This window comes from Branchiostoma belcheri, unplaced genomic scaffold (assembly GCF_001625305.1).
Source record: "Branchiostoma belcheri isolate BF01 breed outbred unplaced genomic scaffold, Haploidv18h27 scaffold499, whole genome shotgun sequence".
Classification (NCBI taxonomy): Eukaryota; Metazoa; Chordata; class Leptocardii; order Amphioxiformes; family Branchiostomatidae; genus Branchiostoma; species Branchiostoma belcheri.
The window spans coordinates 4,731-31,484 of record NW_017804130.1 but is presented as its reverse complement, the minus strand read 5'-3'; the positions used below and the strand labels follow the sequence as shown (position 1 = coordinate 31,484).

The following is a 26,754-nucleotide window of genomic DNA, read 5'->3' as shown; positions in this document are numbered from 1 at the left end:
ATGGTGTAACTGTAGATTTGAAAGAGTTATGGTTTAGCTGTAGATGTGAAAGAGTGATGGTTTAACTGTAGATTTGAAAGAGTGATGGTTTTTTAACTGTAAATTTGAAAGAGTGATGGTTTAACTACATTTGAAAAAGTGATGGTTTAACTGTAGATTTGAAAGAGTGATGGTTTAACTACATTTGAAAAAGTGATGGTTTAACATAGATTTGAAAGAGTGATGGTTTAACTGTAGATTTGAAAGTGATGGTTTAACTGTAGATTTGAAAGAGTGATGGTTAAACTGTAGATGTGAAAGAGTGATGGTTTAACTGTAGATTTGAAAGTGATGGTTTAACTATAGATTTGAAAGAGTGATGGTTTAACTGTAGATGTGAAAGAGTGGTGGTTTAACTGTAGATGTGAATGACTGATGGTTTAACTGTAGATTTGAAAGAGTGGTGGTTTAACTGTAGATTTGAAAGAGAGATGGTTTAACTGTAGATTTGAAAGAGTAATTTTTTAACTGTAGATGTGAAAGAGTGATTGTTTAACTGTAGATTTGGGAGAGTGATGGTTTAACTATAGATTTGAAAGAGTGATTGTTTAACTAGATTTAAAAGAGTGATGGTTTTACTGTAGATTTGAAAGAGAGATGGTTTAACTGTAGATGTGAAAGAGTGGTGGTTTAACTGTAGATTTGAAAGAGTGATGGTTTTTTAACTGTAGATTTGAAAGAGTGATGGTTTAACTACATTTGAAAAAGTGATGGTTTAACTGTAGATTTGAAAGAGTGATGGTTTAACTACATTTGAAAAAGTGATGGTTTAACAGTAGATTTGAAAGAGTGATGGTTTTACTGTAGATTTGAAAGTGATGGTTTAACTGTAGATTTGAAAGAGTGATGGTTAAACTGTAGATGTGAAAAAGTGATGGTTCAACTGTAGATTTGAAAGTATTTGAAAGAGTGATGGTTAACTGTAGATGTGAAAGAGTGGTGGTTTAACTGTAGATGTGAAAGAGTGATGGTTTAACTGTAGATTTGAAAGAGTGGTGGTTTAACTGTAGATTTGAAAGAGAGATGGTTTAACTGTAGATTTGAAAGAGTAATTTTTAACTGTAGATGTGAAAGAGTGATTGTTTAACTGTAGATTTGGGAGAGTGATGGTTTAACTATAGATTTGAAAGAGTGATTGTTTAACTGTAGATTTAAAAGAGTGATGGTTTAAATGTAGATGTGAAAGTGATGGTTTAACTGTAGATTTGAAAGAGTGGTGGTTTAACTGTAAATGTGAGCGAGTAATGGTTTAACTGTAGATTTCAAAGAGTGATGGTTTAACTGTAGATTTGAAAGAGTTATGGTTTAGCTGTAGATGTGAAAGAGCGATGGTTTAACTGTAGATTTGAAAGTGATGGTTTAGCTGTAGATTTGAAAGAGTGATGGTTTAACTGTAGATTTGAAATAGTGATGGTTTAACTGTAGATTTGAGAGAGTTATGGTTTAACTGTTGATTTGAAAGTGATGGTTTAACTGTAGATTTGAAAGAGTGATGGTTTAACTGTAGATTTGAAAGAGTGATGGTTTAACTACATTTGAAAAAGTGATGGTTTAACAGTAGATTTGAAAGAGTGATGGTTTAACTGTAGATTTGAAAGTGATGGTTTAACTGTAGATTTGAAAGAGTGATGGTTAAACTGTAGATGTGAAATAGTGATGATTTAACTGTAGATTTGAAAGTGATGGTTTAACTGTAGATTTGAAAGTGATGGTTTAACTGTAGATTTAAAAGAGAGATGGTTTAACTGTAGATTTAAAAGAGAGATGGTTTAACTGTAGATTTAAAAGAGCGATGGTTTAACTGTAGATTTAAAAGAGAGATGGTTTAACTGTAGATTTAAAAGAGAGATGGTTTTACTGTATATTTGAAAGAGTGATGGTTTAACTAGATTTGAAAGAGTGATGGTTTAACTGTAGATTTGAAAGTGATGGTTTAACTGTAGATTTGAAGAAGTGATGGTTTAACTGTAGATTTGAAAGTGATGGTTTAACTGTAGATTTGAAAGAGAGATGGTTTAACTGTAGATTTGAAAGAGAGATGGTTTAACTGTAGATTTGAAAGAGAGATGGTAGAGAGATGAGAGGGTAGCCGTTACAAATCGGATGACACCCAGGCTATTTTTATGTATCTCTGGGACAATATATCATGAGTTTTTGAAAGGTATTAGAGTTGTGAGCTTTCTTTTGTAAGTTGGTTCCACAGAACATGTTTATTGTAACACATAACATGCCATACTATATTTCTCTAACTCTGTGCGTGTAATTATAATCACTTTGCATCTGCAAGAGCTAGAGTAGCCAACTACCATGTAGAATATACATGGGGCATCCATGGAAAAAACAATACACATCCCCAGACAATGCATTTTAAATCAGCTGACACAGATATTATGACAGATTACACTGCACGATGGAATTTCATCAACCCAGAGTTTAGTTAAATACCTCGCGCGCCACATACCACGTATTGCTCATTCGCAGACCAGATAGGCAGACATAGCGACGGAGGGAACTGGGTTTCTGGTACATGTGAGAAGGTATGGCAGAGTTCTGTGATTTGGTCATAGCTTCACAAACAAAAATCCAATCTAGACTAGTAGTTGCATGAGGTTGGTAGTTCAATAACTGTCGTGGAGTGGCAAAGGAGGGCACCGGATCGAAGTTCGACCCCTGGCCTTTCTGGCTATAACTTTGTCCCGTCCGGAGATGCCCGGCCCTGGTGACGTCATCACTAGGAACAGGTGAGAATGTTGGTCGGGCCCGCCACAGCTGCAGGTGGCGCCGGCGGCCAGACTTTATGCGCTTGGCCGACGCACCTGGGCGAGAGGTGTATCCTGAGCCTAAAGGCTTATCACTCTTTATTTCCTGTCTTTCGTTATATTAATTTTAATTTCAAAAGGGACTGGCGTAATACATTTCCAATGGAGAGAGTCCCTTTTAGGGTTTTTGTTCCCTTACGGGCGCAAATCACCTCATGGCCCGGTGGTTGTCCGCCCGACAGCGACCTTTTCGCCTACATGCATCGGCCAAGTGCAAAAACAAAATTTGGGCCGCTGCGCTTCCAACACGCCGAAATCGGGGGACCGTCCCGTCCGGAGATGTCCGGCCCTGGTGACGTCATCACTGGCAACAGGTGAGAATGTTGGTCGGGCCCGCCACAGCTGCAGGTGGCGCCGGCGGCCCGACTTTATGCGCTTGGCCGACGCACCTGGGCGAGAGGTGTATCCTAAGCCTATAGGCTTATCGCTCTTTATTTCCTCTCTTTCGTTATATTAATTTTAATTTCAAAAGTGACTGGCGTAATACATTTCCAATGGAGAGAGTCCCTTATGGGTTTTTTTGTTCCCTTACGGGCGCAAATCACCTCATGGCCCGGCGGTTGTCCGCCCGAAAGGACCTATCGCCTACATGCGTCGGCCAAGTGCAAAAGTTTGCGCCACGGCGCTTTCAGTGTCCGACCGCAGTACTCAGGAATAGAAAAGTGTATACGTCCGACCTTAGTTCGGATGCCGCAACCGTCCAATCTAATCCTGTCAGTAATAAGCAAGTTTTATCTCATATCCTTTTTGGCGACGCCTCAGGGGCAGAGCCGTTGGTATAGTACTGCGATTGAGTTGAAAATATTTTGAGAATTCTACCAATGCATTCCATAGGGAATTGCTTTTTGGCGATACCTTGTTGGACTTACTCTCCAAGCAGAGGTTGGAGGGGGAGATCGTAACCCCCGCTAACGATCATCCCCACCAACCTCAACTTTTCACTGTGCGCCTTCCCTGCCACCCCATGTTTCAAATCAATCTGCAATGCCGAAAGGTTTCGACGCTCTTTTTTCCCCTTAAGCAATGCCTTTACTGATCTCTGCTAATTCTGTGCACGTGAGGTATCCAGGCAACAATAAGTTCTTAACATTATGCATGTAAATGTAAACAGTATAGTAGCAGGTAACAAATTAGATGAAATTTCAGCCTTGGCTTCAGAATTTAGTTTAGATATAATAGCGGTCACTGAGTCTTGGCTCAGTGACTCTGTCGATTCACATGAAATCTCCTTGGCTGGTTTTCAGCCGCCTTTTCGACGTGACCGTAACCGCCACGGCGGTGGGGTCCTTTTATATGTTTCAAATAGTATTTCATGTATAAGGCGCAGCGATCTTGAGCCGCAATCCTTTGAATCCATGTGGCTGGAACTTAAATTGGCTCTTTTAAAATACTTTTTTCTGTTTACTACCGGCCACCTGGACAAAATGTTTGCATAATTGATGACTTCATGAATTCCTTTACCGACTCTGTCATCAGGGCGCGTTCTTCGCGCCCCGATGCCATTGTTGTTACAAGTGACTTCAATGCTAAACACAATGAGTGGTGGCACCAGGACCCAATAAACTATGCAGGAGCAAAACTTTACCAAACTTGTCAATTTGTTAACTTTGAACAAATAGTAAGGGAACCCACTTGCGATTTATCGCAGTCTCCATCTTTAATTGACTTGATTTTAACGGATTTTCCTCGCTTTTTCTCTGATTGTACTGTTTTAGCTCCCTTGTCCGGATGCCACCACTCTCCTATCATTGGTCACATGAAACTTTCTATCTATGTTCCTAAACCTTACAGTCGTACCATTTGGGACTACAAAAATATCAATTATGACTCCCTCCTTGCCTTTTCAAATGATCCCTCATGGAATGACATTTACAAGTGTGAGACGGTTGAAGAAGCCAGTAACAAATTATGTGATCTTATCCTGGAGGCGAAAGGTCGCTGCGTCCCCCATAAATCAATTGTTATTAAGTTCAATGATAAACCCTGGATGTCTTCAAAAATAAGGCGACTTATGCGCTCCCGCGATAAGTCGCACAGAATTGCCAAACTTTCTAACAATTCTATTGACTGGGAATCATATCGTAAGATTCGTAATAGACTTTCTACAGAAATCACACGAGCCAAGGCGGAATATCAATCTCACTTGGTTCAATCTCTTTCTGATCCCGCATCTGCTAGTAAAAATGGTGGCACATCGTTAAACATTTTTATAGACCTAAATCGTATACAGCAATCCCTCCTCTCCTCGAAGGAAATTCTTCCATAGTTGATTCCTATAAGAAGGCATGTTTATTTAACGAGTATTTTATCTCACAGTCCTTAATTGACACGTCTAATGCTACCCTTCCTAATTTTAAATCTTTTACAGATGCAAGGTTGTCTTGTGTCTTCACTACACCCGAAGAGATCGAACTTTATATCAGTTGCCTGGATGTCTCTAAAGCCCATGGATATGATAATATAGATAACTGTTTTCTCAAAATCATTGCGCCCCTTATATCTGATAAATTATCTTATGTTTTTAACTTATCTTTGTCGTATGGAATATTTCCCATGACCTGGAAACGGGCTAACGTTGTTCCAATTTTTAAGAAAGGAGACCCTCAAGATAAATGTAATTACCGTCCTGTATCACTCCTCCCTACCTTGTCAAAGGTCCTCGAAAAAATTGTACACAAACATCTTTATAACCATCTCTTTTCAAATAATCTTATTTATCGTCTCCAGTCTGGTTTTATACATGGGGATTCAACTGTGTGTCAGTTAGTTTACATTTGTCACACTATCCTTAAGGCTTTTGAGGAAGGGAAAGAAGTTCGTTCTGTGTTCCTTGATTTTTCGCGGGCCTTTGACAAGGTATGGCATTCCGGTTTAATTCTTAAACTGCAGCAAAATGGAGTTCACGGTCCCTTATTAAACTGGATTCACAGTTATCTATGTGACCGGTCCCAGAGAGTTGTCATAGATGGACAGACTTCTCCCTGGTCCAAGATCGGCGCAGGTGTTCCCCAAGGCTCTGTGTTAGGACCATTACTGTTTATCATATATATATTAAATGACATTGTAAATAACTTAAATTCTTTACCCTTTTTATTTGCGGATGATAGCTCCCTACTTGACGTAGTTGATAACCCGACCGCATCTGCATATAGGCTTAACTCTGATTTGAGTAAAATTCTGTCTTGGTCCAAAAAATGGCTAATGGAACTAAATCCATCTAAAACTGAAGAGATGTCATTTTATACTAAAAGATCCCCTATCACCCACCCTCCTCTTTATCTTGGGTCGTCTAAAATTAATTGTGTCCCACACCATAAACATATTGGAGTTATATTGACCACCAATATGTCTTGGCACAACCATATTATTCAGATGTTAGCCAAAATATCCAAACAGGTCACTGTACTTCGTGGTTTAAAGTTTAAATTACCTCGCAATGTTTTAGAAACCATTTATAAATCATTTGTCCGTCCCTGTTTGGAGTATGCAGATGTGATCTGGCATGGCTGTACTGCTGAAGACTCCGCTCGTGTTGAAAGAATCAGAATATGAATGTTCTCTTATCGTCTCAGGAGCAGTTAAAGGCTCTTCTTACTTATCTGTTTGTCAAGAACTGGGTCTTTCTAGCAGACGCCATTTTCATCGCTTATTTTTATTTCATAAAATAGTCAATGGCCTAACACGGATATATCTTTTTGACTTAATCCCCCCTGAAATTTCTCAAACCACTCTGTACAATTTAAGAAATAGTAACGACTTTCGACTTTCCTTACAATTTACTAATAGGTTTAGTAGATCTTTTATACCCTATTGTTTAAGTCATTGGAATGAACTGGACCTGGAAGTTCGTTCTTTACGATACTCCTTGTTCCGGAAACACCTTATTAGATTAGTACGCCCCCTTTGTCCGCCACATTACAATTGTGGCCCGCGTTACACCTGCGCCCTTCTTGTTCGGCTCCGCATCGGCACCTGTGCTCTCAATCACAGTTTGTTTTCCCGAGGACTCTCTACCAGTGCTTCTTGTAGATGCGAGTGTCGTTGCGAATCTGTCATGCACTTCATGCTACATTGTCCATTATACAATAATGAGAGATCGGAACTTTTTGGCAATCTTGCAGATTTACTTGGTCATCTTGTCAACCTTAATAATATGTCAGATAATGCTAAACTGCACTTTATTCTTAGAGGCTCCTCAATGTTACCCTCTATGTACAACTTTAAAACGATGCAACTCACTCAGGTTTACATTGGAGATACCAAACGCTTCTAGCTCTGCTTGACTGTTTCTAACAGTCAATTAGATATAAAAGGCCAAATAAAATACTACGTAAGTGTTAATGGGCCTAAATTCTCCTCCTAGCTCTGATTGGCGGATGTTTTCCGCCAATGAGATATAGGAGGTTACCATGTAATCTTATCTTTCAAATAGCTCTGTTAGCATTTAATTTAATATTTCAATGTCTTGGGGTGGTGGGACCACGGCGCACATGTCAACTTTGTATATTTAAACGTTAATTGTACCTTTTTTGTGTGTGGCGCTGTTAATATAAGTTGTTAACTTGAATGCAGCGTCACACTGTCCTTGTTATGTCTTTATGTTTTGATGAATAAAAAAAAACAACCTCTGCTTGAAGAGTAGTGGGACCAGCCTTTGCACATAGGCTTGTGGCATGAGACATGTGGCAGTCTGTAGAGTGTTTTACGATACATGTACTTCAAAAAAAAGTTCTCTAGATTTAATGACGACCAAGATGTCTCAACTGTTTGTCGATACAGGCTTCTGCAACGCCAGCCAAAGGTTCCCTTATATTGGGCATGTTAAAACTTCAAGTCAGATTGATTGCTGGGAATTTTTTTATAACTTAACTGTGTGATGATAGTGATGTTTTGTGTATATGTAAGGGATTTTATTCATTTGTGCGACTGTTTGTGTCAGTATTGCTTTTTTTATTCTTGGATTCTTTTTTTTTTGTTTTTGCTTTCACGATGCTGCTGCATTCAATACTTATTTTTCTTGCGTGAAAAACTCGCATGCACCACACCCCGATCCTTCCACAACTTGGCGTCGTGAATTCTGCTGTAGTCTGCATTTCAGTTTAAGGCGAAGTTTACCTGTGGTCAGCAAGAGAGAGCAGAGCATAAATTAATCTATGCCAACTTTTCCTTAGATATGCTTTTAAATTAACAAGATTTAGGGTCATGTTTTGACATAAATGTAAATATGCAAAGCATGTAAGTCGATAAATTTTACAGAATGCAATGATGCGCACATCAAACTAAACAAAGGTTGAAAGTCATATGTATGCCCATTCATCAAGAACGATGTTACGTAATTACGATGACACATGAACTTCATGCTGCCCAGATCAACAGAAACAGCAAATATATTGTGTGGACTTACCGCTGTTTTGGCCCTTCTGTAATCGGTACTGTTAGTCCATCTTGTCAGTGAATGTCGAGTGAATGAGGGGCACCCGCTGCGGGCATACAGAGAGAAAGAGTATGAATAAATTAAAGCCATTTCTGCCTTTCAAGAGACTCAAGAGGAACACCGATTGGAATCTCTGCCGGTAGATATTCTGATCGGAGACTCAGCTGTTACAATCATTACATTTTACTGTACAGAAATACATGCTATTTAGGTTTTACGACAATCACAATCTATTTAAATTATACCGGCAGCTACCAGCAATTTCATTGAATGTTTAACATTTAGGATATGTTATTAAGTCATAGCAATAGACTTCTTCCACATTGGAGTTTCTACCCAGCCTCTGGTACTGTTGTAAAGAATTTGACATTAGAAAACTGAAAAGGCTGCAGGACTCAGGGCCTGATGTAGGGTGGGAAAATACTGGTACGTTGTTGATATAATAATCAATCTGGACAGGTCAGTCTTATCAGAGGGGAGAGGATATTACTTGTAGGTAAGGGCGGAAAATCCTGGAGGAACATGTAAGGTGGTTAAATCATCAGCTTCTTCCAAACCTGACGCTGAGGTCTCTGAGTACCTGGGGGGGGGTGTCTCGAACACATCGAACGCAACTTCTCTCATTCGGGCATCGTGATCCTCGGAGACACCCACAGTTATAGTCTCCTTCATTGTGCTCCAAGTTTGGACTTAAACAAGTAGTCACAAGTAGGCTACCAGAGGTGTTAACCAGCTTGACTCTATTTACACCAACATCAAACATCTGTATCCCTCCCCTGTTCATCTGCCACCGATCAGTACATCAGATCATCAGTCCATTCTCCTGCCAGGTGGACCATGGCCATACAAACGTTCCAAGTACATCATGCGTAGGCAATGCAACCCTGAAGCAATGAGAAGGCTGGGACTTTATGAGTCCGCTGAGCCTTCCGGAAAGGTTGCGGTTCTGACGTCCATGTTGGAAGGAATACTTGACAAGTCGGTCCCTGTTAAAAGAGTCAAGATCACCACCACCGATAAACCGTGGATGTCTGTTAAAATCAAGGAGCTGTTAGCAGAGCGACAACAAGCATTCTGTGATGGGAATACCACTAACCTTGTACTCCAAACTAAAAAACGCCGTCGCTAACAAGATAAAAAAAAGCTAAACGGCGGTACTACCACAGGGAGGTGGCGCATCTCAAACAATCTAACCCGGGACAGTGGTTTAAAACCATCAAGACTCCTATGGGCATGGAAACTGTAACTGAGAGTGACTCTAACTCCAACCCCATGGCAGTGCCCTACAAGGTGCGTGTGATACTCTGGCAACACACTTCGCCTCTGTGTGGAGTCAAGTTACCCGTACTGTCCCCTCGTTGTCTGATGTAGGCCACAAGTTTTCTGAACATGAGATTACACCGTTCAGTATTGGTCAGGTCAAGTCCAGGCTTCGTCAGCTAAATGGACGGAAAGCGGCAGGACCAGACCTCATCCCCTCATGGGTACTAAAACAGTATCACGAAGAACCCGCCCCGGTTCTGTGTCATGTATTCAACTCCTGTCTACTAACGTGTTCATTTCCGTCACCGTGGAAAGAGGCTCTAGTTAAGGCAGTTCCCAAAAAGCCAAGGCCTCACTTCCCGATCGACCGAATTTCGCCAAATCTCACTGGTCAGTTGTGTCGGGAAAGTGTATGAAGGAATGCTCCGGGACGTGCTGCTACAAGACACGAAGAAGAGCTTGGTCCCATCTCAGCACGGATTCTTGGCAAAACGCTCGACTGTTACAGCTCTGTGTTATATTCTTCAACTGTGGCATGACGCACTCAACTCCACACCCAAGCTAGATGTACACGCCGTTTTCGTGGACTTTTCCCGTGCGTTTGACACCATTAATCACGGACGACTCCTGCAAACCCTTGCTGACTTGGGTATCAGACGGTCCCTGTGGAAGTCAATCAGCAGTTACCTGGAAGGTAGATCGCAGCGAGTGAGCTGGGGTTCATGTGTATCCAGTCCTCACTCTAGCATCTGTCCTGGCGGGCGTTCCCCAGGGAGGGCTGCTGTCACAGTTGTTGTTCGTTATTTGTATTAACTCATTGGATTCGTGTATACCTCGGTCAGTAGTGCCGGTGAAATACGCCGATGACCTGACTAACACAGAACTCCTGATGGGCTCACTACCCGGACAGTCTCAAAGAGCGCTGGACTCTGTTGTTACATGGAGGGAAGACTTTTCTCTCTCAGCGAACTCCAAGAAAACAAAGGACATGGTGATCAGTGCAAGGAAAAGGGAAAACGCACCAAATCCTCCCCAGTTGACTGTAGACGGTCACCAGATCAAACGGGTTAAGACATTCAAACTGCTTGGTGTTTTTGTATCAAATGATTTGACATGGGACGCTCACATTCAGTATATGTTGACGAGAACGCGCCCGAGAATTCACTATCTAGCTGTTGCTAAGAAGGCAGGACTGTCCTCAGATATACTTGTACAGATTTACCTTGTGTTTATACGTCCTGTATTAGAGTATGCTAGCCCGGTTTGGGGAGGCCTGCCAAAACGCCTCTCAGATATGCTTGAAAGTGTGCAAAAGAGATGCTGTAGGATCATTGGCATCCCAGTTGAATCTTTACCTTCTTTGTCCACAAGGCGAGATCAGATCACTCTTCGCACAATTCAGAACATCCTGAAGGATGCTAATAGCCCTCTGCTTGACTTTGTATCCTCTCCGACACAATGTAATTACAACCTGCGTAGAGGTAAACCTGTCACTGTCTCATCATCTAGTAAAACGAAAAGGCATGAACAGTCTTTTGTACCCCGTGCGTTGAAGCTGCTGTCTAAAACCTGATCTTTGTATACATTTATAGTGGTTTTATGATGTTACTCTTCTTTAGTAATACTGATTTTAGAATGTTCAACTGTAAGTTTTTTTATGATGTATTTTATCGCTATTTATGCAGATGTATGTGACATTTTATGCTATCTATTGTAATAATTGAGTACAAGTTGTAAATATTCGACATATTTCATGCACTGATGTGACATGCCAGTCGATATTCAGTAAAATCTGAATCTGAATCTAAAACTTTACGTAAACAAAATTCTGACGCCCTCTTACATGATAAAAGATAACAGGTGTTTGTCCATCTCACCTTCTGTAGCCCGGGAGTGGGTATGGGCATGGCGTAGCTCACCTGCGGGGACAAAGAGAGAAAAAGACATGAATAAACTGAAGCCGTTCCCAGAGAAACAAATATGTTTGCTTTCCATTTGCAAATATATGTCATGATAGACACCCCGGAAACTTACGGGGGAACATGGCAAGTTGCGGAAACTTTACGTTGACAAAATTCTGAGGTACACTCAACTGATGAAAGATAACAGGTGTGGTAAAGCAACTTAAGAACACGTACTTGCTTGGTGCCCACAATATGTCATAATGATCAATTGGATCAGTAATAACATTGAAAGTAGGCCGCTTGGGTGACGGCGTACGCCGACACAAAAGCATGTAAAGGGGCACACCCCAGTTTATGTTGGGTCACAATTCAATTCTGCACACCCTCAACTCTATTTCAGGAAATAATTCTTAAGCCGAAACACTGTTTGTAAATGAAGGATATCCCTCTAGCTACGAGATCTAGAACAATAGAATTTCAGTTTCCATAACCTCTCAAATTGTAGCAAATCTAGGGGGAAAAAGAATTTTTCAATGAAAAAAAAATGATGCCAACAATTGGGCATTTTCACGTGCAATTAAACCCATCACCAATAATTTAGTCACCAAAATGACTTATACTGTCGAAAGAGAATGTATAGAGTACTATCAAGAAAAGTATAAAGAAAATCCTAACACTGAGATTATCACAATAGCCCGTCGCGCGAGGCATAGCGACAGCACCCCTAGAACGCATAGAAGGCATATCTGGGTCAAACCCGTTCGGAAGCACCGCGCTCAAGGCGGAAGGACACCCGGAAGTAAGCCTGGGGCCCAAAATCAATTTTCAACCCAAATACGCACTTTTTACACTTTCCAGCAATGTTAGTAGTTTAAAATACTAACATTTTAAAATACCATTCTAAATACCATTTTGCAGCAGATAATTAGAAATGTGACCATCGAAACCCCTAAGTCACTTTTTACCGCGCACTGCCACGGATAACGTTACAATTTCAAAACTAGTTGACACAATAAGACTCGGTTAACGAAACGCTTACTGACCGAACTAATAAACACAGCGCTAACTAAAATAGAAAACAAAAACAGCTATGTGGGGACCGGTGTAAGAGGGGAAATACAAGTACACTGTAGTAACCTCTTACAATACTGGAACTGATATACATGGCATTACATATGCAAACACAACGCGTTTACAAACAAACAGGTAATACATAATTGTAATAATATCATAGACAGGTGCAAAAACTTGTTTGGTGCCTTGCGAAACTAACAAAAAATCCTATAAGATTGGTACTAAGGAAAACAGGAAAACAGAGACGGCAAAATGTTGTTGATTTAATCAAAACAGCAAGGATGGTTATCATTACAAGATGGCGGCGACGACGGTCATGCCGACCGTACGCTCCTGCTAGAATGAGTTAAATTGTGTCTTACGCAAGGATATACCCGATATTTTACATTGAACTAGTTGTGTTGAGGTAATTTATTGTACCCTGATCAATTTCCGGGGTCTTTGGTTTGTCTCCATCGACTTTACAACGACTTTTTAGGATCGGCTCAAAACCCAAGCCGACCCAAGCGACGATATGGCGGACAGCGGAAGTGACCCCGAGGACCTGTACTCTGCAGCTGACAGTCTGCAAGCGGACGCCCTCTCATGTCAACTACAACTAGAGACTAGCGGCAATAAATGCTGGGCGTCCGGTATTCGTAAAGTTTTGGAGGAATGCGGTTTTGCTTACGTATGGCGACCTAATATATCTCTTAGCACAAACCTATCACCACTAATTAACTCCATCAGCCAACGATTGAAAGATATTTACACCCAAACATTTATCACTGAAATCCACAATGACCATAACAGAGGTACATCTTCTAGTAACAAGTTACGAACGTACCGTTTGTTTAAAACTATATATAAAGAAGAAGAGTACCTATCGGTTAACAACATACAACACAGGGTAGCTGCAACAAAACTCCGAATAAGTTGCCACAAATTACTCATAGAAACGGGACGGCACAACCGCATTCCTCTCCAGAACAGACTCTGTCAATACTGTAACATGAATAGAATAGAAGATGAACAACACTTTATTTTAGACTGTACTTTATATTCTAATGAAAGATCTGTCCTTTTTAATTATATCAAAGAGAAGTTCCCATACTTTGAACACCTAAGCGCAAATGATAAATTTATATTTTTGATGCGTCTAGACAAACCATGTATCACAAACATGATCTGCTCCCACATTTTTCACTGTACAAAAAAGCGAGAAGAAGTTGACCTGTCTGTATTAGCTCAGTTACTAGAACACTATGTATTAGCCTAGTATAGTACCCTTGTATGTTCCTTATGTATGTATGTCTAAGTCAAGTAGTGCATCTTTTGTCTCCAATTTTCTATATACGTTTGTTATGTGTCTGTCATACTCAGTATCTTGACCTGTACCTAGCCCGTCGTGGCATGAATGTACAATAAAGGTATTAATCTATTAATCTGTACTTGGAGTTCCTACTGCAGCTTCTCACGCTGAGATCGTCGACGCCTACAAGAGGGAGGTCTTACAGTTTGAAGAGGTCTCTAAGCTTGGCAAGAAAAACAGCGTTTTCAAGGAAGCTGAAAAAAGCACAAGGAGGTGAGCAAAGCGTTCTTTGTTCTGTCAGACGCGTCACATAGGCAATCATACAAATTGACAGCGGTGTCTTCCCCGACTCTCCCAAGCCTACAAGGAGATCTCGACAACAAGGAAGAGACTATTTCGTGAAACATAATGAACAAAGCATCACCATTTTCCTGCCCCAAAATCTTGCGAAGCTTTGGCTTACTACCTGCGAAGATCTGTACGACACTAAAGCAACGGACGGTGGGAAGAACGGCCACCAAATCAAAACTACCTACAGTGATGCCAAATCTAGCGATCCAGTAGGAACTGTAAGCATCAAAGTGTATGAAACTACAACAGAAGATGTTGATTCAGGGCTCAGCGTATTTGCTTTGGTTCTCAGAAGTATTCCCTTTGCTAAGAAAGAAGATCAACCCTACATCTGTCCGTGCTGTTGTCCCGTTCGAAAACTTGAGCTCGGGTGATATCTCAGAGCCTGAGTCTGTGGCCAATCCATCTATCTGCCAATCTTGCGACCAGCCACTCTCATCGGATGTTTGCCCTCTGTGCAATACAGTACCTAAGGATGTTTTGGACGTGAACAGTAATGCCTTAAGTTCTCACAATCATGAATCTCAGACCGACAATCACTCTATTCACTTCAACGCTCAAGTCCAGGATAGCGTAAACAAACTGGAAACTTGTTTGATAGACTCCATCGCGGACAGGAAAATGTTCGAGGACTCCGTCTCACAGCGTCTCTCTGCCCTTGAAACTAAACAGAACTCGTGCCAACATTCCTGTGACAATATGTCAGTTGAAGAGGGAAGAAAGTTGAGGGACGACATTGTTCGACTAGAAGGTGTGAAATGCGACCTTGAACGCCAAATCGGGACGTTACGTGTACAGCTCGAAGAACTAACTGCTATTGTTCAGAACACCTCAGTCAAAGTAAAATCAACGGAATCTCAAACAACAGATGAACACTCCACAGCTCAGGATTCCGAACGTGTTAACAAGCTGTTACACGAAGTAGCTTCGGTGAATGTACAAAACCGTTTCGCAGTCCTGAGTGAAGTCTCTGATCCTTCCGACACCGACAGTTCGCGCCCTGTGTCAAAACACGGCGCACAGGATGCTGATTCAAAAGCTAATCAGTCTGCGCGTGAGGTCCGCCGTGAAGTGCCAGTGCCCGACGAAACAATCAAGACCAATCAGCAAAACAAAGACACGCCACCAGACATTCTGATTCTTGGCGACTCCAACACAAGGGCACTAAAAGCAGACATCCTGTACCCCAACAAAAGAGTGAGAAAGGAGCTAGCTTTCAACCTGACAGAATCCACTGAATTCATTCAGCGCTCAAAGCTACCCGAACCAAAGGTGATTTTGTTTCACGTTGGCACTAATGATATTCGTGACACACCAGACGCAACGAAGGTGTCTGAAGGCTTTCGTAAGCTCATTCAAACCACGCATGACAAATACCCCAACAGCAGTATTGTTATGTCTTCTGTCCTACCAAGAGATGCACCTGCCCTACAAGATGTAGGAAATGACGTTAACTCTTTTCTGAAAGTTGTCGCAGATGAAACAAGTTATGTTCACACCATCGACAATTCAAACTTTGCCGACTCTGGAGCAATCAAGAGTGCTCTCTACTCGCCGGACGGTTACCATATCAATAGATTCGGCATCCGTGTTCTGGCCGCCAACATCAAGCGAACGACCAATCCTCTCTTGGGGCTTGGTCTGTACACGGGTAGGAAGACCCAACCTGCAATGAACACAGTGAAAAACTCTCAGACTCGATCATACAGAGACGCTGTGATCGGCGCACCCTCTAAACCTCCCGCCCGACAGCTCCCACGCACATCGATGTCTGGGTCGTCCACACCTCCGGAACAAGGTCGGCGACCTAAACCAACTGGACGTGATCTACCGACAGCCCTCACGCACGTCCATGCACGGGCCCTCCCCAACACCGGACCACGGCCGGCATCCTACACCTACTGGTCCTCCAGTAACCGGATGCGAACTTAGAACAGTGGCGCCCAGGCAAGTGCTAGAAGATAAGGAGACAACACGGCCTACTTCCCAGAGACCTGGGCACACTCCTACCACTCCATGGCGTCATATTCCACCTACACCTAACCAACTCCCTGGACCTTGGTGCCCGCCCATGTTCAACCAACCTGCTGGCCCATGGGGATTCCCTCCGACAAGCGCCCCGGGTCCCAGCCTGCCGCGCCAACCACCACGGTTCAACCCGCCGCCCTGGCCATGGCATCCGAGCATGATGTGGCATCCAATGTTTCCAGTGTGGTAGGAATTATACATATACCGTCACAGTAACTGATACATGTACTATTATTTTTAGTCAAGCCTACCACGTATCTGTTACGATACATAACTTAGTTGAAGTTACAATTAGATTAGTAAGCGTTTATTAGATTATATAATGTAGATACTAGTACTTTGTGAGCACTTCAGCTCAAACTTTGATCAAAAGACTTTAGGCAACACATAGTATTTTACATTTGCTCACGTATATTTTTTTTGTATGTATATCTAAGTCTTTATTATTTTTTTCCTTATTTACCTCTCAAATGTAGGTGTTAACTAGTAAGTTTGTGTTAGATATTGTGGGTCCTACCGCTAAGACACAATTTTACCTTTCCTTTCTTGTCTTGAAGAACGTAAATTTATCTCGATATGAAAGCATTTTCAGGCGGAAGCAAAAGCTTTGGCGTCTAGAATATTCACGGCTTAGGTACTAAATTAGAAGATCCCGACTTTCTGTCGTATGTAAAAAAGTTTGACTTTTTCTCGTTTCTAGAAACCTGGAGTACAAACAACACAATAATTAATATCCCCAACTATAGCTATTTTCACCAACATAGACAAAAGAGTAAGCGAGCGAAACGGTCTTCGGGAGGTATTGTCTTTCTGTATAAAACTGAGTACAAAAATTATATAAAGAAAGAAACATCTAAATCAACAGACGCTCTCTGGGTACGAATTGACCGCCAACTACTCGGACTACCCAAAGATCTATTTTTCTGCTCTGTTTACATAAGCCCAGGTTCTTCTACAACTCACAAATACTCAGAAAATCATATAATAGAAATTCTTGAAGATGAAATATCTAAATACAGTTCTATTGGATATGTTTTACTTGGCGGTGATTTTAACGCTCGCCTTGGAAATCTACCCGATTACACAAGTGATTTTAATATAGACGGCGATACCGAGAGTTCCCCATATTTTACAGACAGACATCACATGGATAAAGTTCCTCCTAACAAATTCGGGAGACTAATCAAAGACCTGTGCATCCAGGCAAATCTTAGATTATTAAATGGTAGAGTCGTCGGTGATTTACAAGGAAACTTCACATGTCATCAACCGAACGGCAGTAGCACCGTCGACTTTATGATCTGTAGTCAATCATTTCTCCAACAAATTTTATCGTTTCGTGTCAACCCTTTAACGGAGTTCTCTGATCATTGTATGTTATCAACCTTTATATACTCAAAACCATCTAAATACTATTGTCAAGAAGTACAGAAAAATTCTATTTTCAAGCCTCTCCCTAGACAGTTTCACTGGGACGAAAAATCTACCCAGGCTTTTCTCTCTTCTCTCGATCAACCTAACATTGCTGATAGATTACATGCCTTCTCTCTGAAATGCTCTGACGGCATAACAAACACGACACAAATCGAAAATTATGTCTCCGAATTCGGCACAATTCTGAGAGAGGCAGGTAACAAATCGCTTTGTTTAAAAAAAGCAAGAAAACGCCCACGCAAAAGACCAATTAAGAAATGGTATGATAAAACATGCAATGAAATGAAACGTGAATTAAAGAATTTAGCTTATCTACTAAGCAAAAATCCATCAAATCCAGAAGTAAGAGGCAACTTCTTCAGAAAGAAAAAAGAATACAGAAAATTGCTAAAAAGGAAAAAACGAGAATTTCATCAACAAATTATGAACCAACTCTCCACTCTCAAAGAAAAGAATCCAAGTGCATTCTGGGATCTAATCAACAAGTTAAAACCTGAGAAGGCACAAGATAATTGCCAAATTACTGGAGAAGATTGGCTAAAGCACTTTTCTAAAGTTGACAAATTATCCGACGTAATACCCAACTCCGATTCTACTGCAGGTAATATTCAACACCATCCCCCAAGTCCTCCTATTATAAATCTTACCCCGGCAGACAACTCTATCTTAGACTCCCTAATAACAGTAGAAGAATTAGACAAAGCTCTTACGAATCTAAAAAATAACAAATCAAGCGGCAGTGATATGATTAAAAATGAAATGTTGAAATGTGGTAAGTCGATTTTAAGAAACCATTGCTTAATCTCTTTAACCTATGTTTACAAAATGGATATTTTCCCGAAGACTGGTCGCTCAGCCATATTGTACCGATTCACAAATCGGGCGATACATCACTTCCAGACAATTATAGAGGAATATCTATTATAAGTTGTTTAGGAAAATTATTTTGTTCTATTCTGAATACCAGACTTACCAATTATGCAGAAGAAAACAGCCTTTTCCAACCCCAACAGGCCGGTTTCAGAAAGAATTTTAGAACAACTGACAATCTCTTTACTTTGAATACCCTAGTTAGCAAATATCTAAGTAGAAACTCACGTCTATATGCATGCTTCGTTGATTTTAGTAAAGCTTTTGATTCCGTTTGGCGAGAAGGTCTTTTACACAAACTGAATCAACTCGGGATCGGAGGCAAATTTCTCCTGACCATAAAAAATATGTATTCCAAAACTACAAATTGTATCAAAACAAAAGACGGTCTTACCGATACATTTGTAACTAACTGTGGGGTTCGACAAGGCTGTAATCTTAGTCCAACATTGTTTAATTTATTCATTAGTGATTTACCATTAGAATTTGATCATTCCTCTTGTAATCCTCCCACTCTACATAGTTTGACAGTACCCTGTCTATTATATGCTGACGATTTAGTAATTTTCTCTGCAGAGTCACAAGGTGGCTTACAATCCTCACTTTCCAGGTTAGAAGAATACTGTAAGTCTTGGAGGTTGAAAGTTAATCTTAAGAAGACAAAAATTATTGTATTCTCAAAGGGAGGTCGTTTACCAAAAGACTATTCCTTTTTGTTTGATAATAATACAGTAGAAATAGTATCATCTTATTGTTATTTAGGCATCATTGTTAACTCAGCTGGTACATTCAAAGCCAACCACAAATACCTCTATAGTAAGGGGCTGAAAGCTTTGTTTGGAGTTAGACAATCCATTGACAAAGCCGACGCCCCATTGTCTGTTAAAAACAAGCTTTTCGACTCTTGTGTGAAACCCATCTTGCTTTATGGATCAGAAATTTGGGGGTCATTCAAAACTTCAAACTCTTGTCCAATCGAATCTGTTCATTTAAAATTCTGCAAACAATCTCTCAACGTACCTAAAACAGCTTGTAATCTTGCAGCACGGGCTGAATTAGGGAGGTACCCTTTGCACTTCGAGGCCTCCCTTAACGCCATAAAACATTTTATCAGAATTTGCCTAAATGTACCAACTGGGAGTCTCAATGCCGACGCACTCTTATGTCAGTTAGAATTAGATAGATTAGGTAGTAAATGTTGGGCATCTGGTGTACGAAAATCTTTAGAGGAATGCGGTTATGCCTTTGTTTGGCATTCCCCCTATCAATTGCATCAAAAGTACACGCAACCATCTCCTCCATTCACCAACGTTTAAAAGACATTTACTTTCAAAAATTCCTACGCGAAATTCATAATGACAACAAATCCAAAAACACAAAGAACAAACTGCGCTCGTACAGACTATTCAAATCTACTTATAATGAAGAACATTATCTTCAAATTCCAAACGGAAGTCAAAGAACCACCATCACCAAACTACGAATCAGCTGTCATAAACTCAGCATCGAAACAGGAAGGCACAACCGCACACCTCCACATCACAAAGGATTTGCCAATTTTGTAGCTCAAACAAAGTAGAAGATGAAGCCCACTTTGTTATTGATTGTAGTTTATATAGTAATGAAAGAAATGATCTTTTTAAGTATATTACTAGTACGTTTCCATACTTCCAACACTTGCCTAATGTTAAAAAATTTATCTTTCTTATGCGCTTTGATCATTCTGTACTATACAAACCCATTTCAAATTATATTTTCAACATCACAAAGAAACGAGAAGAAGCCGAACCCCTGTATTAGAGTAGTTTTAGAGCTGTTTATACTACAAACATGTATATTACCTATTTCATCTGTTGACCTGTACTTAGCCCGATAGGGCATGAATGTACAATAAAGGTTATTATTATTATTATTATTACATCTCATGCACCATGTATAGTCGAACAACAAAATAAGTTCCCAAACTCACAATATAGAATAACTAAGGCAAACAAGAATGGAGTCCTAATTCTATATTGTATGTCTGCAATGTTTGTATGGAAATAAAGAATTGAATTGGATTGGATTGAATTGTGTGTATAAAGCCAGCATGAGTGGAGTCCTCCCTTGTGTGTACCACATACATGTTTATATCGACATAATCTGAAGATATGCCACGATGACGAAACGCCTGCTATACTTCCTGGATGAGCCTACTGTACTTCCTCACCTGACAGGCGGCCTCTCTGACAGAAGTCGTTAAAAAGTATATATTACACACGTGCAAGTCGATCTACACTGCCCTACTGGGGCCCGGTGCAGGAAATGGTAACTAACCAGAATGTGGCCATCTACAGGGAGTTAGCTAAGACCTCGTTCCAACAATGTTATAACAAGTGGAATCGATAAAATGAACGGAAGATATAATCAACCAAAGTCAGGCTCATTTTCAAGGAAAAAATCGTGGCTAGATTCAGCCTGCAGTCGCGTGTCTATATCCTACTGTACAGAGGACTTTTGGGTGGTCAACAGAACGATAACAAAACTCACGTCCATAAATCAAGCCATGTCGATAAAAATCGCCTCAAGACGATTTACATATGAAGTATAGTGCATAAGACCGGTGTCGATGTGCCGATGCAAGCACCTTTCTTTCTCCCGTTTTCCGAGTTACCGAGTTCTCCTGGCCTCGCCGTATCCTGGCCGAATAATAATAATAACTCCAAAAATAACTAGACCGAACAAGCGACTACGGCATCAGTAGCATGTTACAATTCAGAACGTCAATACAACAAAAAAGATCGTTAGACGGAAATCAATGAACTAAAAAAAACATTATTGCCACACAATGCATCTTTATATCTCCTTATAACAAAATTATTCGAGTCACGTTTGTACTGGACTTCCCATGGTCTAAACAACTTTCTGTACTGTGCCGCGGCCATCGAATTAGTGAACACCATGATTTTGTAACGGGAGTATATAAAGAAATAAAAAAAATGGCTAATACCACTGAATAATAGTGATGAATGAAAGGTTCATTTAACTTCAGCGTAAGCCATGACCAACCGAGATTTTAGAAATCTACATGAGATTGTATAGAGACCAAGCGTCGTTGCTAAACAACCCAATCCACATCCAAAACAAAGACGGAGGAAGTTTCTGCTAGATTCTAACCAGTCGGATCGTACATATTCTTACAAAATTATTTTGTGCGGTTTGATGTAAAATATTGCCGGGCGAAATGTGTAAATAAGTTGGTCATATCCTCCTCACATCATGTTGGCTTCAAGAAAATGTCGGTCAAAGTGCCCAAATTCTGGTAATTGTCGACCTACAATTTAGTACAAGTCCCCCAGTCTGATATTTGTACGTAACTTGTATGGAACTCTTTCCTGATTGAGATGAAATTTTATCCGAAGAAACTACAAGCACAGGGAGGCTAGCGGGTCTGCTCGCCAGGAACGGTGCACGTGGAAATATTGTTTACTTGTACTCTTACATCGGGGTACATATTGGCCACGGAGCAGGACAACTTACCAGTACTGGCTTCAACTCACCTTCGGGGTCGGCTTGTCCCGGCGCCCGCCGACAGGCCTGGCCGCGCCCGGTCCCCATCTGACCCGGTCCCCATCTGACACCGTCCCCCGCCCGGCAGACTGTCCGCTCGAGTATGTACTCGAGTATACGTCATCAAGGGTGACATAATGTGTAACACCCCTGATTGGTTAAAACTTCACATACCACGTTAATATAATAAATTATTCAAATGACAATTGCTGAGTCGACAGTCAGGGAAGTCCAGGAGATTGCATCATGCTGCCATATGTAGAACGGTCAGCTGCGGTCAAGCCCTGACATGCATATCAGCAATCCGCTTGTGGGTATGTCCCTTTTGCGCCAATGCCCTGTCATATATAAGAAAATTACCTTTCTGAAATACATAATTTTGAAGTTCGTAGATCGATTACAAAGATGAGAATTTCTAGCCATAAATTGAATATAGAATTAGGAAGATATAAAAAAAAAATCCCTCGCGACCAGAGGTTTTGTCCATTCTGTCCCAATGATATTGAAGACGAACATTTTATTTTGAATTGTACACTATATAACGATAAACGCACAAAGCTGTTCAACCTTCTCTCCGCTTGCTCAACAGAATTTGTTACATTTCATGCTATAGATAAATTTAATTTCATTCTAGAAGGTAATAACCCTGACTGTGTACAAATAGGTACAGATAACAATATATCAAAGAATGTTTAGACCTTAGAACAAGTAGTATTAGTTGACCCACCTATTGTCCTGTACGTAGGTTAATTTCGTTGTACCCATGTATATTTGTCTGTATATCTGCATGTCTTAGACCTGACGAAAGTCGCTGTACTTTTGTTGTGTCAATAAAGTTCATGTATATATACTAGTATATGTCGGGGACAAGGCCCGAATAGTGGCAAGTGTAGTATCCACTCTACTATAAAGTGAGGCACGTTCTAAACTATATGTATATTGTCTTTGATCGGCTGTGTCGTGGCCCTTTGAGGAGTAAAAATGTTGGGGCCGTGACAACCGTGTGTACAATCAATAACAATGATTAATTACCGTGTTTGCCAGCTGGTATAAACACACGGAGTAAAGTCAAGTTGTTGAAAACAACTTGTCAACACCTGAGAATTTAAGAACCCAACGTCACCACGACAACAACATCAACAGACTGATGTTGCCAACATTTTCTTCCGCTATTTTTTAAACAAAGGAACGGGTAAGGGCTTTGAGTACCACTCACTGAATCCCCTCTTCCGTAGTTGGTCAGTCTTTTCAAAGTTTCCGTCATTCAAATTCCTTGCCTTTTTCCTTTGGTTTAAATCTGCATTATACTATAGTATAGAGATACAAGAAGTAAACTCTTTTGTCATTTCTTTACAAAGCTGAATCACCCCCCCCCCATTGCAAATAAGTGGAGATGCCAAAATGGGACGCCATACGAGTGAGTTAAAAACTGGAAACACAACCGTCAGCCACAATCTGGTAGTCTGTGGTGGCGCCACAAACTGAGAGGCTGCTTGAGCGCCAACCACAGATGTCCGAAATGGAGCAGAAACTGCACAAATACACACGTAAGTCAAAAAGTGATTTCTTTCATTTGAAATATTTCAATTTTTGGTGCAGAAATAGTACATAATGCCCCTGTCAAAATATGGGAAGAAAATGACTACTTCAGTCTGTTGATGCTGCATGTTCTGAGTTCTGATGAAGACGTTGGACCCTTGAAATTCTCAGCTGGTGAGTTGCTGTTTCGACACCTTGACGCTCTTATAATTTGTTTGGTCTACAGGGAAACACTACCAGTCATAGTTTACACGGCGGCCACGACGCACATTTTTACCACTCGAAAGGCCACGACACACCTGCCGACATAGGACAATGCGAGGCTGTATTATATTAGTCTTTACCAGGCTTCGGGAAGCGACTGGAAAACGTATAGCGAGTTGGGCCAAATAGAGAGATATGTGTGGCAAACTGCACACTACCAAAATTTTATTGTTTTTCCTTGTGCAAAGAAAATTTTCTGTCAGCAAGAATAGTATTCTTTCAACAAGAATCTCCGTTTCAATAAAATTTAAGAAACCCATGTTGTTCTTATTCTAAGATTTTTTTTCCTACAGCTAATTAACCAATATTTTAGGAGTATTATTCTTGTGGCAAGCATTTCGGGTTCTTACACGAAATAATCTTTCACCTTTTAACCTCCATGAAAAATGGAGGTATTGTTTTTGACGTGTCTGTCTGTGTGTCTGTGTGTGTGTGTGTGTCTGTGTCTGTGTCTGTCTGTCTGAGTGTGTTTCCGCAACTTTGTGGTCATCATAGCTTCAGAACGCCTTTGTGGATTGTGATGATATTTGGTATGTTGGTAAGTCTTAGGAAGACAAACGTCAAGGTCAAATATGGGCCTCCTGGTGGATGACCTTGGTACTGCAGCAGAACTTCCGGTTTTTGTATCTTTTGTCCTGAACATGCTATGGTCTTGACTTTTTGGTGACAGATAGCTTTTCCTGTAAGAAATAAGTGGTGTGGGTTTGGTCCCCCTACCAGCTTGTTCTGGAACTGCAGGGGACTTTCGGGCGAACTCGTTGAAAGCCAATAAGTCCAGATAGGGACAACATATTTTCATCATTTTTGGTAGGTAGGTAGCTGAGAGAGAGATGTACACGATTAAATGTAAATTATGCAAATGAGGACCTAATTTGCATAATTAACGAGGAAATCCTATAATTACATCATAGTACTTTCATGCATGTAATATATGTGATCTATGGCAGATAGAACGTCAACAGATACCAATTATGCAAATAATGACCTAATTTGCATAATTACTGTGAAAATTATATGATTTCTTAATGGTGAATGATGGCAATTCTGTACCTTGTGACATATGTAGGTTACTTAAATGTTAACAACACTGCATATATTATGTTAATATAGAGGCAATTTGCATAATTAATGAGGAAGTTTAAATGAGGATGTGAAATATTGCCAAAGGATAGGAGTTTGACACGCAAAATATTGTAAGTTGAGTTTAGAACACCATAAATTAAACTACATTATATCAATTACCACCTTATTTCCATATTCAATGAAACAAAACATTTACATCAAATCTATGTACATATCATATATGTACTCTATTACATATTTCATGGAGGTATGAAATCTCAGAATTCTTGTTTGGTATCAGTTTCTTGAAACTCTTTTCTTAATAGCATTTCTTGTACCTAGCATCCGGTTCGCATACCAAGATTGACGGAAGAAGAACATACAATAAGCTTCTTGAAGCTAGAATAATATTCTCGCAATACGATTAAGTTTCTTGCAGCAGGATAAGTTTGAATGGGTTTTCCAATGTACGTTGCATGGCAGGAAAACCCTTTCTTTCCTCAAGAAAATAATTCTTATACCAAGATTAAAGTTCTTGTAACAGCAAACCCCTCTAGCAAAACAACTCCACTGGCATGTTATCTTTTTATTTGGCCAAATTCTACTCTTTCCAGCCGCTTCCCGAAGCCTGGTAGAGGCTTAGAATGCGCCAGAATGACCAAGCTGATAGCCTTTCAGCAGACGCTCTTTTATGTCCACTTAAATCAGATGGTCGAATATTACACTCTTTTAATTCCCTCGGGTGATATGCACAACTATACACAGGTCATACGTCAAAGGGTCATAAAGAACTGTGACAGGGCCCGTAACACTTCGTATATATACACGTACAATGGGTGGTTTATGATGTACGCATTAGTTAGCCTGAGATACCGGTTTCAGTTACAAACTCTTCTTTGGCAATTTAACGTAGACATATTAAGTTCAAAACACTGCCTTTTTACAGAGCAATTCTTTATTGGCTGAACGTTTCTGCGCACTAACGATTTGCGGAAACTTTTTGGTGAATATTCCACCACAGAAATTCCGTGAGTTACTCTCACCGAGAAACACCGAACTTTCCAGTAATGGGGCCGTGCCTCGCACGATATTCAGACCATTGAGTGGTTCAAAAATGGGTGTTGTGAACGTGTCGTCAATAAAATGAAATCAAAGTGATGTGCAAATCACATTGTCACGATCTCAGGTCACGCCGCTTTTCTAGATGGTCTAAGCTTCCACCGTCGCTGAATAACATCCAGTACAAGTGCTTTGTAAGGAGCCACTTCTTCTGGAGTGCAAATTCCTAAAATCAAGGTATCACGATCTCAGGTCACGACGCTTTTTCTGGGATAGACAAACACTGAATAGCATTCAGAGCCCCCGTTATATAAGGAGCCCATTTCATCTTGTGTGACTATACCTACATTCAACCTCGTGGCACCTCCAGCCACGAACCACTTCGAGCCAGAGGCATCCACCAGAACCCGACGCCCGATCGTCCACATAGCGTCTGAACACTACCGAGGTGAGTCGGCGAATCTGTACTTGTTTTTGATTCTCTCATTTTTTTTCTTTATCTTTACTGCACTCAAAACTGACTAAACGCACGGCACACGTCTTTTGTTCTGCCGACTCTGCCGAACTAAAAAAAAGCTGACTAGTCTAAATTCTCAACAACCGATGCAGGACTGCGCGCGTGGTGTCGTCACATGATTTTGTTCTGCCGATCCGCAAAGGCGTCGGATTGAGAACATGGCACTGTATTTTCATCTGACGATCCGTAAAAGGACTATTAAATAGTCCACAACCCCAAGAACCGATGCCTTAGGATTGAACGTATGTCGTCGTGTT

At 40.7% G+C, this 26,754-nt stretch overlaps 1 long non-coding RNA gene across 1 annotated transcript; it reads right to left on the bottom strand.

Annotated features, from left to right (window-relative positions):
- Positions 1-7,784: 7,784 nt before the first annotated feature.
- LOC109479608 lies at positions 7,785-11,471 on the bottom strand. The gene is made up of 3 exons (XR_002140797.1): positions 11,433-11,471; positions 8,263-8,338; positions 7,785-7,973 (listed from the first exon to the last, which is right to left on the bottom strand). It is a non-coding gene; the product is annotated as an uncharacterized LOC109479608 (long non-coding RNA).
- Between the last annotated feature and the right edge of the window lie 15,283 nt (positions 11,472-26,754).